Genomic DNA, 19,294 nt, shown 5'->3' on the forward strand with positions numbered 1-19,294 from the left:
TAACACACACCAAGTCATCAAGCACTCATTCTAACCCTGTGAGGAGGTGCCACTAAATATCATGCCCATTTTACAGATGGGGAAACTAAGGCTTGGAGAGGTGAAACCGGTTGCTCAAGGCCACTTAAAGCAACAGAACCAAGATCTCAAGTGCACAGCTGAACAAACCACTACCCCCATCTTGCAGAAATATTTCAAAATAATTCCCTAAATTTCTCTCAGTAAAAACCAAGCTGTCATGTTAAATATTTTATAGGCATGCTTTGGCTTTTCTGCCTTCTGTAACACTTGGTGATGGAACTCACATTCACTTCTTTGATTTCTGGCACCATAATTGAATTAGAGTTGACTGACCACCTCTCCTTCCAGGACCAGACTGACCAAAAACAGGGGAGGGCACTTTATCAGAGCTGAAACTATGAGACTGTGCCAGGCTTGGACCACTGCCCGTGAGATAGTTCTGGCAAAAATAGGGTAGTCTGGACCCAATTGTTGGAAGACAAAGACACCGGGGGCCAACTGACACCAACCTCGCATTCAAGAGCCAGCAGCTCCTAGGTTGGGCATGGGGTGTGTCTTCTGTAGGGCACAGACCAGGGTCCCCCTTCACTGCAGGGGCTGCCTTCATCTCAGCCCCGACTTCCAAAACACAATGCAGGCCTCACTCTGGTCTGTCCTGGGGGGCTGGTGGAGGCGGGGGGGAATCCTGTATCTGAACATGGGAGGCAGGAGCACAAATGGCCACAAGGGGAATTATGCGAATGTGCTCCACAGCCAGGGCCTGGGGACTCCTCTGTAGCCTGATTTCTTCTCATTGAAGATAAAGTTCCCCAGGTGCTGCCTGCCCTCAGCCCCTGCTCTTTCTGCACCTCCCTCAAGCAGGTGAGTGATAAAACTGATAAATCAAACCTACCTTATTCACCTCTCCAGGTTCACTCTAAGTGAAACATTTGAACACTGTCCAGGTAGACCAGAGAGAAGCCAAGACAAAGTCGGCCACGGTGAGGAAACAAGGCCAACAGCAGGCCCAGACTGTCCCTGTCCTGATTCACGTACGACCAAGACAAAGCAAGCCAAAATGAGCACTAGGCACAAATTCTACACCAATCTCTCTTCTCACAAGAATTCTTCCTCTTCCTCAGAACAAATTTCTTTTTTGGTGATGCTCCCACACATTGTCTGAACCTCCACGTAGCTATTGTTCAATTTCAAGCTGCATTGCTAGTTGTTTACATATTCATCTGTTTCTTGGTTATAAATTTCCTGGAGGATACAGTCCATATCTTTTTTATTTTGGTTTCTCCCAAGGCATCTACTATACATGCTTTACATAGAGCAGGTATGTGGAAAATGCTGGTTCAAATGATCACAACATTTACTCTAACAGGAAATATTTAGTGTCCACTTTCTACCTCAAATTTATTGACTCTTTAAATTTTCACAATGGTCCTCTGAGTAGCTATTGCTGTTCTTTTCCCATTTTGCTGATGAGGGAGCCTGAGATGTGGAAAGGTTAAGCCATCTGCCCAACTCACAGCATTGGCAGGGCCAGGGTCTAAACGAATGTCTGGTGGCACAGAGTATATGCTTAACCACTAACCACACGTGCTGCTTCTCTGTGCCCTGGACCTACACAAATTTGAATGACAATAGCACTTTAGCAGGGAAGAAACAAATGAGAGCTCCTAATTCTCCATGCTTTTGCCAATGCAGGTCCCTCTGCTTGGAAAGCTTTTCTTCCCCTATTTCTAGAAACTCCTACTGGTTTCCTCCAGGCCCTGCTGAAGACTCAAGTCTCTAGAAAGTCTCTTGGTTCCTCCAAGTGATTAGGGACCCTCTGCTGGGCTCATGTATACATCGATGATATAGTCACCCATGTGACTATATGTATGAGTGTGTGTATATAGTTCTATATGTGTGTATATATAATTCTTTGCTACATCACAGCTCTCATCACATCATATATTATATGCTGGCTTTTTCAATTTCTTGGCCCAGAACACTCTGAGGACAAAGACTGTCTTTTCACAATACTTGGCATGAAAATATTTAACAATTGTTGGCTGTAACAGTTTATTTAGCACCTATTAAGTGCTACTCACTGTGTCAAGGGTGCTCACATATACTTGATTTCATTTAATTCTCCTAAACTCCTGTGAACTGAGTACCAAATCATCCCATTTTCTGGGTAAGAAATCTAAGGCTTAACAGATCTCATAGACGACACTTGAATGAAATTTTCCCTCCTTAGCTCAGTTTAATAAGGTCCCAGAGTCTTTCTGGCATTCTTGGCCCTAAACATAGGGCAGGACTAGTATCCTGAGGAAAAGCAGGATATTCTCTTGCAGTTAGACTGCAGATGGGCCTTTTGGGTTCTTGATTTGAAACCTGTTCAGGGAGTGGGTATAGTCCCCAGGTCATGAGTCAACAAAACCTCCAAAACTGCAACTCATTGGTTTTATCTCAAACCACTCAGGCGTTGCGTGTGTTTTACCCAAGTCCTGTGAAATCATTGTCACTAACCACAAACGACTTTCAGTAACGAATAATCACCATCTCCACTAAATGGAACAACTGGTATGCAGTAATCTCAGTAAGGACACACGTGCACGCGCACGCGCACACACACACACACACACACACACACGCAGTATTGGGCTAATATATGAACTGTCAGAAACCTGATTAAATCTTAGCCTAATACTGCCTATTCCAAATCTCCAAGGAAGAACACTAACTCAAAGGAGATAAATCAAAACCAAGTATTTGGAGTGCCTACAATGTCTTGGCATCCGTGCTGGGTCCCGTGCAAGGTATAGAAAACAGAGTTATTTTTATTAGCTATATAGTATATACTAATAAGCATAAAGTAAGTCACTGACATCTAAAAATGACCTATTCATAATTATCACTTTCTTTCCCAGAGTGGTATAAGCAAACATTTTATTCTGGGTACAAAACCAAAGTTAGTTCTCACTAAAAATGATCCTAACTTGCTTTAGACTTATGTTTAATTATTGGAAAAAAATATTTTATAGTAACTCTATCTGGCGTTAAAGTTCATAGTTCAGTATTTATTCAGCCTTCTAAAAGTTATTTAGAATTTAAGTGAGCAGAATTTCATACTAATCATAGAGATGCAATGAATGGGGAAAGGAGGAACAGAAAACTCAAAGGAAAAAAATTCTTCAAAATGTCATGAGAAAATCCAGTTATGCAAAGCCTATTTTAAGTACTTAAAGGTCTTTATAGCTGCTTGATGGAGGGCCTGCAAATATATCAACTTGCCTAAAAATTTCATTTTTTCCTACCAAGAAATCCCTTCTCTTCCCCCTTTTACAACTTAAGATATAATTGACAAATAAAAATTGTATATATTTATAGTATATAATGTGATGCTTTGATATATGGATACACTGCAGAATTATTAAATCAAGCTAATTAATATATCCAAGAAATCCCTTCTTAACCTCCATGGCTTGAAAACTTAAAACTTTTACATCTCTGGCTAACTCAAAGTCCACATATAGACAGAAAGCATAAGGCATGATCCAATGCAAGCTATGATTTTGCAGGAGAAATTGATACCTGAAGAGTTCAGGACATAAACAATTTTATATTTTGACTCATTTGTTCATCATTTAGTAAAAATATTTTTTTCTTTACATATTTCCATGTTTGATGAACAGCAAAAAAAAAAAAACTGCTGGTGGACTAGAGCAGAATATTCACATAACTAGTATTTTCTTAACAGAAGAATCAGACTGCCCAACAGAGACTCTTGTACTTCATCAAACGCACCCAACACCTGGCTGTTCCTCTGCAGGAGCAGGATGGATCAGACTCGGATGGGCAAGGAGTCCTCTCAAGCAGACACTTGCCATCACCAAAGATTTGCAGCTGGACTGTGCTCCAGACCAGCTTTGGAGACTACATAGATTCTCTATTACAAACCAGAGAGGGACGTCAAACAGAGTAAACATGTGAGAAGTTCCAGCAGGGACCAAGGAACGTAAAGACACAGATGGTACCACAGAACGTAACACAAAACAGACCCTCAGCTCCCCTTGCTCTTGTTCTCAAGCTGCATCCAAGTGTGCTTCGCAAGACTCTTAGCTCACTCACTGTTCTTTGCCCTACCGACTCCATGCAGTTAAAATGCCTAGTAATGTCCCCCCAGAGGTACAGCCCCAGACCACAGTGTTTGGGGCCTGAAATTAGCCATTGCAAAGTTTTCTACACTGCTTAACTGGTAAGACAAGTATCTTCATGTCAGCCATGTGCTCATTCTTTTGCTCCATTTTGCACACAACTAATCAAAACTGGAAAATGCCTTTTCTAAGGCAAAGAAAGTCAGAGATGTGAATTTCACTCTTTTATATAAATGTAGTCAAAGAGTCAGCATGAAGAGTTAAAGCTTTGATAGTGTGTGGCTCTCTAGATAATGTGATGACTACTCTTATTACACCTTAAATAAAAAGGATTTGCTAATTTGATTTTAGATGATGAAATTATATAAATAGAGAAATTACATTTATAACAACAATTGAACCTTGTCTAGCATTTTGTCTTAATAGTAGCACAAAAATAATTCTCTGCTTCTTTCCACACACAGGTCACCATCTCTGCCTCCTCTTTAGAGATTTCTCTATTCCAGCCCCCTCTACTCACTTTTCTAATAATTGCTGTTATAAATGACAGTGCCAATCTCCGATTTTGATTTATTCATATCCTCAGGAAGCTGCTAAGTGCTCAAAGCTTCAAAAAGTACTGTTCTTACACGAAACTCATGTTATCTTTTTTATCTTCCACCTTGAATGTCCACACATCAGATTCACTATTTTTCTCCCCATAATGTCTCCATCAGCCTTTATGGTGCCAGTTATGTTCTTAGCTAATTGTACTCACATCATTAAGAGTGTTAACTCTCTTGTACATAGCTGGTTGTTGTATACTAGATGGGTTTTCCTTTAAAAATTTCAAGGGTGCAGTTCTTTATTGCCTATATGCATTTATTCATGTCCTTTATGATCTCATCCCCTACTTCTGCTGCTTACAATCTACCTTGAGCACTGTAGCTAAAATCACTCTCCTCAGATACTGTTTTGCTCCTGTTAATAACTTCCTCGGCACTCTGAAACGGTTTCCACTTGTGTGTTGCATAATACCCTAGTTAGTGCTTTTCAGATCCTTTAATAGTCAGGCACCCCTTATCTAATTGTCCTCTTCTCTTGCCATGACTCAGCTGTACTCGACAGCACTGCAACGTGAAATCCAGGTGGGTTTGTTGTAAGACTTTTCAAAAGAGGATGAAGCTACAAGGTACAAATTTGACAGGGCTGTGTCCAATATCTCCACCACTTTCCTACAACAGCATTCATTTTCAGAAATATGAGTAGTCACACCACTGCTGTTCTCCCCAAATTTATTACCTTTCTGGATGTTTTTCTGGATGATGGTGGTAGAATGAGGGCATGAGAGCGCTGTGTGCATATGAAAGATCCTTGGTTTCAGGTTCTACTACTGGCAGTGGGAGTCATTATGGAACATCAACCCAGAATATGAGGAGAAGATCAAACAGGCTATGAAGCTAAAATTAAGACCTGCTACAAAAAGTCACGAAGACAACACTGCCCACAAATAATAAACACTGGTGATCTTTACTGCCTTTGAGGGGGTTTCTTTCTCCTTGGGCTGTACCTCATTAGATGAGGTCTTCTTCCACCTGGTAAAATTTCCATCCACTGTGAACATATCTTGCCTTGGTCTTCCCTTTAAAATGTTGCTGAAGGACCAAATTCTTTACAAAGTCATTCCAGACCAACTCTTCCTGGCACCAGACACTAATCATACCGGGACTTTCTTTATTCACCTCGACTCTCTAATATTTCTCCCTTTTTCTCATTCTTCAGCATTTCTTTAGGGTGTTAAGTTTAGCCTAAAGCTGCCTCCTCACATATTTTACGTTCAGCCTAAAGGTTTCTCTGTACATCATGAACTATAACCTAAATGGAGTTGTACACAGACTGTAGCTTACTCTTGTGTCAATCACTGAGTTTTGGGCCAATCAAAGGGGGTCAACGGTTCGAGCTGTGTTCAAATAAGGCAAATGACGAGCCGCAGCCAATCGGCTGTTTCTGTACCTCACTTTCCTTTTTCTGTCTATAAATCTTCTTCAACTTCGCAGCTGCACTGGAATCTCTGAACCCACTCTGGCTCGGGTGGCTGCCTGAGGTGAGAATTGTTCTTTGCTCAATTAAACTCTGTTAAATTTGGCTAAAGTTTTTCTTTTAACCACAGCCACATATGCCTATTTACACAGACATTGTTCATGGGGAGCGGGGTGCTTGTCTGAGGCTTGTTTTGTTTTTACCCTTTGTTGGTGTATGCCTTCTATTTCCCTTGAAATATCTTTAACATGTTACCACCGGGTGCTGAATACAGTGGCAGATCTGTAACTGTTACAAATATAGCAACTGTAATTTAAAGAAAACTTTTAAACCATAAAGTTTAGTAGCTGAACTTGAACACCACAAAAGTGATTCACTACTGAAAAGTTTAGAGAAAAAAAGAAAAGAAAACCCCTTCAATGTGTTCTTCTCGAACCCTCATTTTCACTTATGGAATTAAACATTAGTGACTACTTACTCTAGAATCGCATTTTCATAGTTCCAACAATGGACTGAAAGTTATTCTGATCTAGCGAAGAGTTAGAATAATTTTTCAAAATGCTTTTACTGTCAAACTCACACAGTACCATGAAAAAAATGAAAACAAAAACAAAATATCACTAGGCTATAGGCCAAGTAAAAAGTCTTTGGAACTGGTTTATAAACAAGTCAATCCACTCTTTTGTAATTCCTAGAAGACTAGCCATTTTGATGTTTATATAAACTATGAAACCTTCATGGAATGTGGCAGAGCACTAATAAACAAATACGGGACTGACTGAATTGCTTCGTGTTATTTTTTAACTACCTCCCATGTACATGCATTTTTCTCTGACTCTAAGCTTGTGTGTGTGCTGGGTGGGGCGGTGGGGGTCAGGCCCACGCTTTTTTCTCCCTTCACATCTAGCACAGTATTAAGTGTGTAAGTATTGATAATACTTCTGATATAAACAAGAATAACTGGTGAGTTGTGCGTGTGGAATGTTTACTTAATTTTGGTTAGAGGGTCCTAACTATATATAATCTTATTCCTAAGAGTACACAGGAGGACATTTTCCCTTTTATACCATCTTCTGATTGAGGAAAAATTTGGAGTTGGAAAAGTAAAACGTCAATGATGTGTCACTACATTTACTAACTGATTAATTTCTGTAAGAAACATAGGTATTGTTATGTAAAGTCAGGTTCAAAAACAGGCGAAAGGACAGGAATTAACAAAAGAGTAGAGATCCAAACTCAGGTTTTCTGTGACAATCTGGTCAAGTTTCCCACTTCCTCACCCCTGTTTTATTGATAAGAAAGAGAGACCCAGAAAGATTACTTGTTTCCTATGTACTTGTTTCATATGAATAATGGGGCCTTACTGCGCCCCCATTTCCCCCACCAGCCATATACTGGGAAAGAATCACTACATTTACTAATTGAATAATTTATCACCCATATACTGGGAATGAATGAACCTTTTTCATTAACCCTAATAGGGGTATTAGAGTATCAGCCACACAACATCTCAGACTTGCCTCTGTTCCTAACCCACTACCTGCAGTCCATCAAGTCCTGCTAATTGTATCCCTTGTGTTCTGCTACCCCTGCCCTCAACCAGTGTCTTTTATCACCTCCTCCACAGACCAGGCCTCCAGTCCTGGCACCACTTAAATTCTTTCTCCATGAAGCAGGCAGACCATCCATTCAAAGGCAGATGGCTCCCTTCTCAAATGCCTTTGAAGACTCCCCAAAGCCAAGAGTAGAAAATGCACCTCCCAAACCTTGGGAATTTAGTTTCCTATCATATCCCCCCAATGCACTTACCAAATTTTAGTGTGCCCAAGAATAACCTGGGAAGTCTGTAATAAATGCAAGTTTCTGGACCTCATGCAAAGAAACATTAATTCAGTACTGTGTGGAGGACTGGAGAATTTTCAGCACCCCTTGTGATCTGCTGCAGTGGGTGGACGGATCACTCCTGGAGAAAGCGTTCTTCCACTATCTAACTGCTTGCAGGAACTCACACTGTACACTTTCATTCCACTCCACCCTTGCTCAGGATCTTCCTCCTGCATGCAACACTGGCCACTGTTTGCTCCCTAACTTCCACTCATTCTTCATGTGCACAGGCTCAGCCTCATCCCTGTAAAACCCATATGCCCTCAGTGTTCTTCCCTCTTTTGCATTGTCATCTTTTTTTTTTTTTTTTGGAATTTACCATGTTATACTGACCTTATCTTTTTATGATTGTTTGGCTCACAAGATTTGTGGCTGTTGAATGAACAATGTCTGTTAAATGAAACAGTGGCCAAAAGAAGTCTATGACTAAATAATGCTGTTCCCAGACAGATCTTCTTTTATGAGCCTAAGGAGGGTACATGGGTTCAAAAAAAATTCCTGTACCAATTCTCAAAACCCAGTGGAGGGGAAGGGCTTGGGGCTCTGACGCTGTCGTGTGCTTGCCATGTGAATTTTCTATGCGTCAGTTTCCTACCAACTCACAGGGTTGCCATGGGGATGAGATGAGATGACAGATATCAAATTCACAGCAGGTAACCACTCAAGACCTTTTGGGTCTGTTTATGTGTAGCCAAAAGGTATCACCCAAATTACTATCCTCAGACCACAAGGAGAGAACAATGTGCACTAGCGCATAACACACTTAGGGGAAACCTAGTAGCATCTACATTGTTTTTCTATCTGGAAACACTGCCAAAACATTCATTTACTGCAAATTGCTAACTTTAATGTTTCTGTACACAAATACTGCTAATAAGATCCTGCTACCACCCAAAATTGTATCTTATGGACTCTATGCAGAAATAATTTTTTAAACTTTTCAAAGAAACCACTAGCAATTTTCCCTTTTGCATTATAACATTTGTACACATATTTTGTATGCTCTATTGATAGCATTCCTGTTATCAGGTGTACAATTACTTACTGGAAGAGACATTTTGTTTCTTAATGCAGTCCACGCCTGCTATGGACCTTGAGTGTAATTGCTAAGGACTGACAGGGCTTAGGCAAGGAGGGGGACAAGGCAGAAGGCATTCAGGCAAGGAGCACTGCTGGTGCGAAGAGCTCCAGGACAGTGTCTATGATGAGCTTACCCAGGATGGGTCACGGGTGCCTCTCGGTAGGTCCCTCCAGCCTGCAGCCCCACAGCACCTGCCAGTTGCACAAAGGTACTGTGAACCTGGCAGGGTATTTGCTTTTAATGACAGGTTTTGTTTCTTATTCATCTCTGTATTCCCAGGGCCTAGTGCCATATTTGGACAGAGCTGGCACTAAATAAATGTTTGCCAAATGATGTTTCTTTAGTATAATAATTTGTGAGAGTGATATTTTGTTCCAGTAGGTTGCCAAGAAAAGAAAAAAAAAAAAAAAAAAAAAAAAACAGTCCAACAGAGCTTGTTCACTGGGTAGGTCCCTTGAGCACAAACCTTAGAAAGCATAACTTCACAAATTCAAGAATAGAAATTCAGATACCTGAATTGCATTGTCATAAGGCAACAAATTCCTAGTCACTTAATGTGAGAACTGCTTTACTTGTACTTCTTAAAAAGAGCTGTGTCTAGTATTACATACACAGATTTCCTCTTTCTCTGCATGTCCCATAAGAGTCTTTCCCAGGGTTTGGCTCCAAGCTCTGCAAGCACAGCTCAAATCTCTGAGTTCCAGATACATCTTCCCCTATTATCTTTTGGGCTAGCATCTTGAAATTCAAGAAGCCAAAAATCCAAACTTATCTTCCTCCCTAAATCTGTCCCTTCCTGTCCGGTATCCTTCTGAGTAAACAGTACCACCATCCATTAGTTGGCTAAGCCAGGAACTTGGAGCCACTCTGATGACTCCTTTTCCAGGCTTACCATGCTTAACTCAACCAGCCACAGGTCCTAGTGAATCTGCTTGGGAGGCTCTCATTCAATCATTTGCTTCTTTCCATCCCACTGCCACGGCTTAGCCCAACACATAGGCTATCACTTAGATTACCAGTTAGCAGATAACTATTTTTTTATTTTTAGAGACAGGGTCTTGCTCTGTCACCCAGGCTGGAATGCAGTGGCATGATCACAGCTTACTGCAGCCTCAAACTCCTGGGCTCAAGTGATCCTCCTGCCTCAGCCTCCCAAAGTGCTGGGATTAAAGGTGTGAGCCACCGTGCCCAGCCTGTGACTATTTAATTTGTCTCCAGTTTCACTGCCCCTTACTGTCCCCATTCCCTATACCACCTGCAGCTAGAGTGATCTTTCTAAAGATGATGATGTAATTCTGCCTAACACCTCTCAATAGCCTTCCCCTACCCTTGGGATAATGTCCAAACTCCCCCTTATAGGTTCAAGAGACCCTGCTCATCTCTCAACACCCTACACCTAGCACTCTTTTCCAACCACATTGCACATTTTACCAGACCCCAAATACACATGGTCCACTGTCCTTTGCACCCACCTCTATTTTCTGGAAAACACCGACACATCCTTTGGTTCTCACTCTGGATGCAGCCTGCAGACACTTGCCTCCAGCCGCAGGCTATGATCAACCCCTTCCTACGCATTACCTAAGCAAGGTGCTGATAATCCAATGGATAATAACTACTTTTTCATCTGTCTTAACCAGACTCCATGCCGAAAAGGATTAGGTCTTAATCATAATTTTACATTTCCATTGTATGTAATGGATTAATGTAACTAAGAATGATTAAGGTTGGTATTTCCCTTAAGAACTGAACCTTATAAAATGGGCCGGGCTACTATCACCCCTTCCAGGGTGTTTGAGTCTTTACAAAGTAATCTATCAGTCCACAGTTCTACTGATTTTCAAATCATTTGGGCTGAGCAGGAAGTGGGCTGGGGAACAAGTGTCTGGGGCTGGTGGAGGAAACAAGGTGGCAGTAAGGTCCCATCATCTGAGGCTCTTCCATTCTTATCCTTGAACCCTAAATTGCTGGCTTCCATGGGTTATCTTAACACATCAAAACATGTTCCCCACGTGTATCTCAAATGCTTCCCTAATGGAAGGTCTGAAATCTTGAAATAATAATTCAAAAAAGTTCCCACACTAATTTAAAAAATGGCATTGATAGGGATTTCTAGATCAAGCAACCGAGATCAAAATTCTATTGACTCAATACAGTAAAAGTCACCAAAATTTTTACCATATTTGAGTTTAAAAATTAACAAAACATAATAAAATTGTTTGTTAATCTTTGACAATCTATTGTATTAAAAGTGCTAGAAAGTGAATTAATGTATTTTACTTGGCTTAAATAACTTTCTTTTGGCCCACATGGAAGTCCTAAGAAGATTGACTTCAAAGAGTTGTACTATTTGGGAGCCAATCTTGATTCCTTACATATTAATTAAATTTTTGTGAAAGCAGCTTATTTTTAATTTAGCACATTATACAAACAAATGTGAAACAGCAACTAAAACAGAAAGGTGAAATTATTAAAAGCTGATTTGACTTTATTCTCAAGAGGCTGTTGTACTAAAGCTGAATGACTTACATAAATACCTTTGGCATTTGTTGGATCCTGTTCCTAAACACAATGTTCATATTTCATCTATAATAAGAAAAGCATCTCAAAGATTTGCAAGGCACTAGTCTTGCAAGCGTCCAGTTTGGTGTCTTGAGTAAAGTGAGATTGGCAGAGTCAGCTTAATCCATAATGGAAAGTTGTGAGCAGGGTGCTTCGGCTGCCTGGCAGCTGCTGCTTGGAGAAGTCTACCAGCTATGGCAGCATGCAGGCAGAACTCTGCCACTTGCTTAAAAACAGAGTTTCTCCAGGTCAAAGCTGAAACTCACACAAAGCATACAGGATAAAATAGGAATGCAATCCCATTTTGGGGGGCTTTCCAGAAAACATAGGAGTAGGGTGGTTTTCATTACAAATGATGCTATACTAAAAAGAAATTGCTGCTTTAATTCTTCATATTTGTACTACTGAGAAAGGGTCATGTTTCAGGGCTAAATGAGCTGGAATCTGTCGAAGTTTGTACTATTTAAGCAAGCTCAGGCTTCTACAGTTAAAACAGGGTCAACATGTGTCCCCAAAACCTGGCTTATTGTCATCCTGAAATTTTAGTTTTCCCTTCCAGACTTCAGTGCCAGCTTTCACTAAGTCTCTGCAGAACCATTTTCTTTCTCACTTCATCTTTACCTCCATTCCAGTTTGGCTTCTTGGTCTTCTATCAACTTTCACTTGCGAAAATGGTACTTCTAGGATTGCAACATTTTCCTAAATAACAACTGCTATGTGTGGTTTATAGTTTACAAAGACCCATGATACCCACTCTTCCATTCAATTCTCAAAACAACCCTGCCATGAAGGGTAAGGTAATAATTGCTCCCTGTTCACCATAACTTTTCTGAACCTCAGAGTCTGGGTGTTTCAACCAAGCTTCTGGAATTTGCTCCTAGAAGCACCGGTTACAACAGTTGCAAAGAGTGACAGGCAGTCAAGGTGCAGATATGGAAGAACATAGGTAGTAGAACTAAAGAAAATAACCAATGCTTTCCTTAGCAATAAATGCCACATTTTTAGGTCCCTTGAGCACAAACCTTAGAAAGCATAACTTCACAAATTCAAGAATAGAAATTCAGATACCTGAATTGCATTGTCATAAGGCAACAAATTCCTAGTCACTTAATGTGAGAACTGCTTTACTTGTACTTCTTAAAAAGAGCTGTGTCTAGTATTACATACACAGATTTCCTCTTTCTCTGCATGTCCCATAAGAGTCTTTCCCAGGGTTTGGCTCCAAGCTCTGCAAGCACAGCTCAAATCTCTGAGTTCCAGATACATCTTCCCCCATTATCTTTTGGGCTAGCATCTTGAAATTCAAGAAGGCAAATATCCAAACTTATCTTCCTCCCTAAATCTGTCCCTTCCTGTCCGGTATCCTTCTGAGTAAACAGTACCACCATCCATTTTAGGTGATTTTGTTCTAAAATTTCTTTAACTATTTAACAATCTATTCATTAAAATGACTCAGAAGGCATCAGAAGGATTTCCCCTTTCTGTAAAAATCACTTGTGATAATTACTGAAAATTAACCAGAGCACCAGAAGAAAAAAAAAATCCATAGAAAAGGTGATCTAAACTTTCTGTTTAAAAATATAATACAACCACTATCATTACAGTACAGACATAAAGACAGCTTATAAACAGCTTTGACTTGCAAAAGATCCCTCTGTTGAGGATAATTTAAGAATTTCAAAGACCTGGCCCTTTATAATAACTTAGCAGAGAATGGGCTTTTTTTTTTTTTTTTGATATTGGTAATAGTCAGTTTAATTTGGGTCTATAATGTGCACTGACTCATAGTTGACTTTGGGTTTTAATTACTTATGAGTGAAATGTGAATCAAGTCAAGTGATCTTGTGAATAACTGTTCTATCCCAGCCAACTTTATGTGTTAAATTAAATGATTTTCTTTAGGCCTAAGAAAAATGACCCCCAAACAAGAAAAATCCCCCCCCCCCCAACCAAAAAAAAAGCTCCCGCATTCTGGCATATTACATGTTTTGGTGTTGTCAAATATGGAAGCTAAGCCAACTTAGCTTCCTGGAGTTTCCACATCTGGAAGGGAATCTCTCATATGTATCACTGACCAGCTCAATACTTATAAAGAATGGAGGTAACAGTTTGGCTCAACCTGATGCTCTTGTTCCGTGGTTATGTTCTGTAACAATGTTGACCTAATTAAGGAAAAGGGTACCTGTAGCACACACTTGGCATTTTCTGCACTCCTTGACTATTGTCAGACTATAGCATGAATTATGAGAGCTAAGTTTCCATCCTTAAAATGTGGTTTTACCTAGCAAAACAAAATTAGGAGCACTGGCAGTGGTCATACCCTAAGTCGTGAGAATTTAATTCATTCATTCTCCAAATATTTACTAGAGCACTTACTAATGTGTTTTGATCTAAGCTCACTGCTGGGTGTACAAAAGTGAGCAAAGCTGACTTCAGAGTCAGCCCATCCTTCCCAATCTAGTTGGGGTGAGAGATATTCAACAAATACCGTGAAATTAAGTATCAGTTTAGACCTAAGGGACCTAGGCTTAAAGCAGAGTGAGGACCCAGCAGCCTGAGGATCCAGCCAGAAGGAGCAGGGACAGGGGCTGAGACCTTCTTTCCAATAGAAAGCAAGCTGGCATGGTTGAACCATTCTGAGTATGGGGGAGGAGGGGAGATCTACGTGAAAATGCAATATATCCTTTTTCATGCAAACATATGGGGAATGGTTTTTTAAAAATCCTACAGGAAAAGTATGTATCATTTTTATGTTTAAGTCCAAAACTGGCAAACATGGCATCCAACCTTAGTTCTGGGCTGAACAGGGTGCAAAAGAGACTCCCTCCTAAGATTACATGTCTAGGTAGCCCCGATCATCACCTGAAGTGCCAGTAATGGTCAGGGAGAGGTTGGCAAAAGGAGCAGCAGAGTCCCATGTGACTGGCCACCTATCCTCATCACTGAGACTTTCTGGTAGTACGGGAAGCCTGCTTAGCTGAGTACCAATGAGCTTCACTAGCTTAAGTGAGGCTGGTCAGAGTTAGTCAAATTTTGCAAAATGGAGCAGTTACCTATTAACTTGCTAACCTCCTCACTTTATAGTATTTCTTCTTATCTGTCTAATATAACAAAGCCAGTACAAGCAAAGGCTTGTGGTTCTCAATTGCTTGAGGCCAGCTCTCTCCCACTCCTCCTACATCTTCTATCTTCTTGCAAGATAATTATTTCTTCTAATATTCAGATCACACCAAGCTCTGCTTCTGTCCACACCTCTTCCTAAGTGATCTGTTCATTTCCACAGATGTGGAGTTCTCTAAGGGTCACTTCTTATTTGCTTTCTCAACCAAATGTCTTACCTTAACATTCTTTCTTAAAGTATTTTTCTCAAGGAGTAGTGACATCTTCGAACATCTCATTTAAGGAATTATTGGAGATAAGAGTCGATGGAGTAAAAATTGGCGAAATGAGAAATATAGTTGAAATGAGAAATAGTTAAAATGACAGGAACAGCTGAAGGAATTAAGGAGGCAAAAGCTAAGGGAATGAAAACTGAATGCCTAAGAAATAGAGCGCAAACAACAGGGACGGTGGGATGATCTCGGGCAGAGCCTCAGTCCCTGCCTCTGAATGTGAGGGACTTGGACCAGATATTTTCTCTTGCCCTTTCCAGATCTGAAATTGGGGGCCTTCTGTCTCCTCTACCAAAACAGATTCTGCTCATTACAGTTTCTAGAAAGTAAATTCGCATATTGGGGGATCCAATTCTAAGTTATAAGGCTCTAGTTATAGTTTAGGGCTCTAAAACAGCACTCCAGTTACTCAAAAGGGTCTGGTTGGCCAAATTACCATCAAGGGTGCACAAAGGAAATACCATGGAGCCTGGGCTTAGGAACTGGCTCCACTCTCCCCAGTTCTAACATCTATCTGTCAGAGTAGCACCTTCATCTAAGAGCAGAGCAGCTGGGATCCAGAACTAGAGGTGGTATGTCAGCTACTGGCATGGAGCGGTCTCAGTAGCTGCTAGGTATACTCATTTCTTGAGATATTTAGAGTTGCTCTTCCACCTTTTGAACATTTCTTAAAAAAAAAATGTTGACACTCTCAATCCCAGATGATGATTTGTACCCTCAGTACTATGACAAAAGGGAAATAAAATTTTGTAAATCTTATAAACACAGTGCCTTTTGGAGCAGAGCAGAGGACTAAAAATAAGTCCCAGGAGTCAGTAAATTATAAGTATCTCTTATGGTCTTGACTCTAAGTGTTAACCCACTGGAATCTATTAAATACTCTATATCAACTATGTGATATCTACTATCTACTGTTACATCATCCGCATAGTCCTTGATCTGTCGGAATTATACAGGGGCCCATAATAAGCCTTCTGAAACAAGCCTCCTGTATGTGTTTACTGCGGAGTAACACAACTCCCTCTTCAGAGAAACAAAGCAAAGGTCCACAGATCCACCATGCTTTCAGGAATCTTCGGGCCAAAGATGGTAGGTATTCTGTGTCTCCTGGAGACATTATTGGAGAATATAATTGTTTTCCCTTAGAGTCAACTTGAACCTTTGCTTCAATATAAAATAGGATGATGGTACAAGGGTGCGTCCATTTCCCTGGGACTTAAATAATAAATAAAAGTCCCTAAAGCATAAGAAATAACATAAATGAAATGAAAACATTACAGGGAGTGTTGGGATCTTGGGGAACAGCCTCAGTCTCTGCCTCTGAATGTGAGGGGCTTGGACGAGATGCTCTCTCTTGGCCTTTCCACATCTGAAACTGGGGGCCTTCAGTCTTCTCTACCAAGCCATCCTTCCACCTCAGTCTCCTGAGTAGCCAGGACTACAGGCGTACACCACCACACCCGGCTAATTTTCTTATTTTTTGTAGAGATGTGGTCTCACTATGTTGCCGAGAATAGTGATTTACACCAACTGGGTGGACAAACTGAATAGTCGATAACTATTCATTGATCATCTCCTTTTGTTGCTAATGATGAACTGTGACTTCAACAGCAGCAGCTGCCAAGAGACTTAGTTTCTAGTTTTTCTTCTGTCTGCACTGGGCTAGGTGGGAAGAGTATCATCTTATGTTCTTACATTTTCAGTAGTTTTAAAAACAAAAACATTGATAACAACAACCACAGAGGAGTCATATAGATGTTCTGTACAGATACTGTGTAGATATTCTGGCATTAGAAAGAGCCATGGTTAATGACAATAACGTAGCTAAAAGTCCTATCTCCCAGGCAGCAAATCTTGAAAGAATCTTTTCTTATTTTTAAGGGTTTTAAAAGACTGTAGGACTCTAAAATCAGAGCTATTATAAGGGAAATGTCATTCCTTTAACTGCTTTCTCCAAAAACAAGTTACAAAGCTCTAATTGGAAGTATTCATTGTATAATAGTAAGGTATCTGGGAAAATGACTAAAACAATGAAGGTAAGTAAAATATAGAAGGTTAATTGAATATTTTTAAGCTGTTGATTGTGTCATCCGAACAGTATTTTATTTATTGTGGTAAGAACACTTAACATGAGACCTACCTTCTTAACAAATTCTTTTTCTTGTTTGGTTTTTTTTTTGAGACAGGGTCTTGCCGTGACACTCAGGCTGGAGTGCAGTGGCGCAATCACGGCTCACTGCAGTCTCGACCTCTGGGGCTCAAGTCATCCTCTCACCTCAGTCTCCCGAATAGCTAGGACTACAGGTATGCACCACCATGTCCCGCTAATTTTCTTATTTTTTGTAGAGACGGGGGTCTCACTATGTTGCAGAGATTGGTCTTGAACTCCTGGGCTCGAGAGATCCTTCTGCCTCAGCATCCCAAAGTGCTAGTATTATAGGCATGTACCATAGCACCGGGCCTTGACAAAGTCTTCAATGCAAAATACAGTATTGTTAAGTATAGGCACAATGTTGTAGTGCAGATCTTCACAACTTACTTATCTTGAGTAACTGAAACTTTGTATCCATTGAACAGCAACCTTCCATTTTCCCCACCCTACAGTCCCTGGCAACCACCACTTCACTCTAGGTTTCTATAAGTTTGATCATTTTAGATAAAGTCAGGTCACTGAAGTATTTGATTAAGTCAGACCATGCAGTATTTGTTTTTCTGTAACTGGCCTCTTTCATTTGCATAATGAATTAAGCATCTTAAACATAGCTAAGTGAAATCTTTATGACTAACTGGCTAAAAGTGTAAGGTCTTAAACTAAAGATCTCTTGGTTATAACTACACAATACAGTATTCCCAAATGAAATACTACTACCCCCAAAAGACTTTCAACAGAGAGAACATGGCTAGGACTTAGGTGAGAGTTTTACGATACTAGCATAATCAGAGATCATCTCTGCATTGCTAGTCGCTTTGTGTTATATGAACTCCTCCAATGGAAACTAATCACAAGTTGTTTATTAAAGTGTTCTGCACAGGTTCATTTTTCACCTGCCAAGACTGATCTGCCTTTAGCATATCACTAAGTTGTAACGAGAAAACAACATGGAAGAATCCAAGTGTGCATTTAAAATTAGAGGTTAGGGCCTAACAACATGTATATCACTAGGTCTAAAAGTAAGCCAGCAAGATTAGATGTGCTAAGTATCTGATCCATAAGCAAACTGAAAAGCAAAGTAGATCCAAAACTGTGATCTGAAGTAAAAGATGCCTAGTAGAGAAGACAGGAGAGAGAGAGAGACCCTTCACGAAAGTTTGTGCTGATCAACAAAAAATACTAGCTTTGAAATGAAATTAGTTTTGGATAAAGATGAAAACCTTGAAGCCTTTTAACATAATATATAATATTATATCTAAAAGTAATGCAAAAAATGCAACCTTATTTAGTAGCCCTACTTATTTTTCAAGTAGGGGCATTTAAAAAAAAGAACTCTAGAAGTTGAACCATATGATGTCACCATTTTTTTTTTTTTTTTTTTTTATATAAAAAATTTAAAAAAGGAAAATTTATTTTATGTTCCCCCAAAAAAAAAAAAAAAAAAAAAAAGGGAGGTTCATTAATTCAATGCCAATAACAAAAACTTGAAGACATGCTAACATTTTGTGGTTTCAAAAGGGCGTTTACTTCTGTGGAAGAGTGTTATTGAAGCAGAAACAGGATTTTTAACATTCTATGCTAAATTTATGCTTAAAGTCTTACAAAGCTGTGGCTAGTCAGTACCCACTTAAATAAGACTAAAAATAAAATTTTCCATTTATAACCACACCTTTTTCTTTTTGTCTCACCTATAATATCCTTCCCTAATAGAACTTTATTCCCCATAGATTTCTCCATCCCTCTTGCTGGATCCCTGAAACCAGCTATTAATGGTAAAACTTCAAGCACACAGTCCTTCTGTGCCCACACATACACCCCACTTGTCAATCTATTATTCACCGGTTTTCTCCTACTCACTCCAGCCCTTCTCTACTGCTCTTCTTTCTTCCAACCTTGGCACATTGAGAGTCCCATCTGTCCATGTCAGGTTGTAGGTTCTCTCCACCCCTTTCCTTTTAATACACCAGTGACCTAATCTCTTCTGCATAGAATGTGGCGATTCTCGTAGGTCTCTTGGCCTTTCCCATATAGCTGTTGTTTTAAACAATGCATG

General features: G+C 40.0%; 1 protein-coding gene across 6 annotated transcripts in view; it reads right to left on the reverse strand.

Annotated features, from left to right (window-relative positions):
- JPH1 (junctophilin 1) overlaps positions 1-19,294 on the reverse strand; it is an 80,221-nt gene that overhangs the window by 53,645 nt on the left and 7,282 nt on the right. The gene's annotated exons all lie outside the window — the stretch shown is intronic.

The sequence above is a fragment of the Papio anubis genome, chromosome 8, assembly GCF_008728515.1.
Source record: "Papio anubis isolate 15944 chromosome 8, Panubis1.0, whole genome shotgun sequence".
Classification (NCBI taxonomy): Eukaryota; Metazoa; Chordata; class Mammalia; order Primates; family Cercopithecidae; genus Papio; species Papio anubis.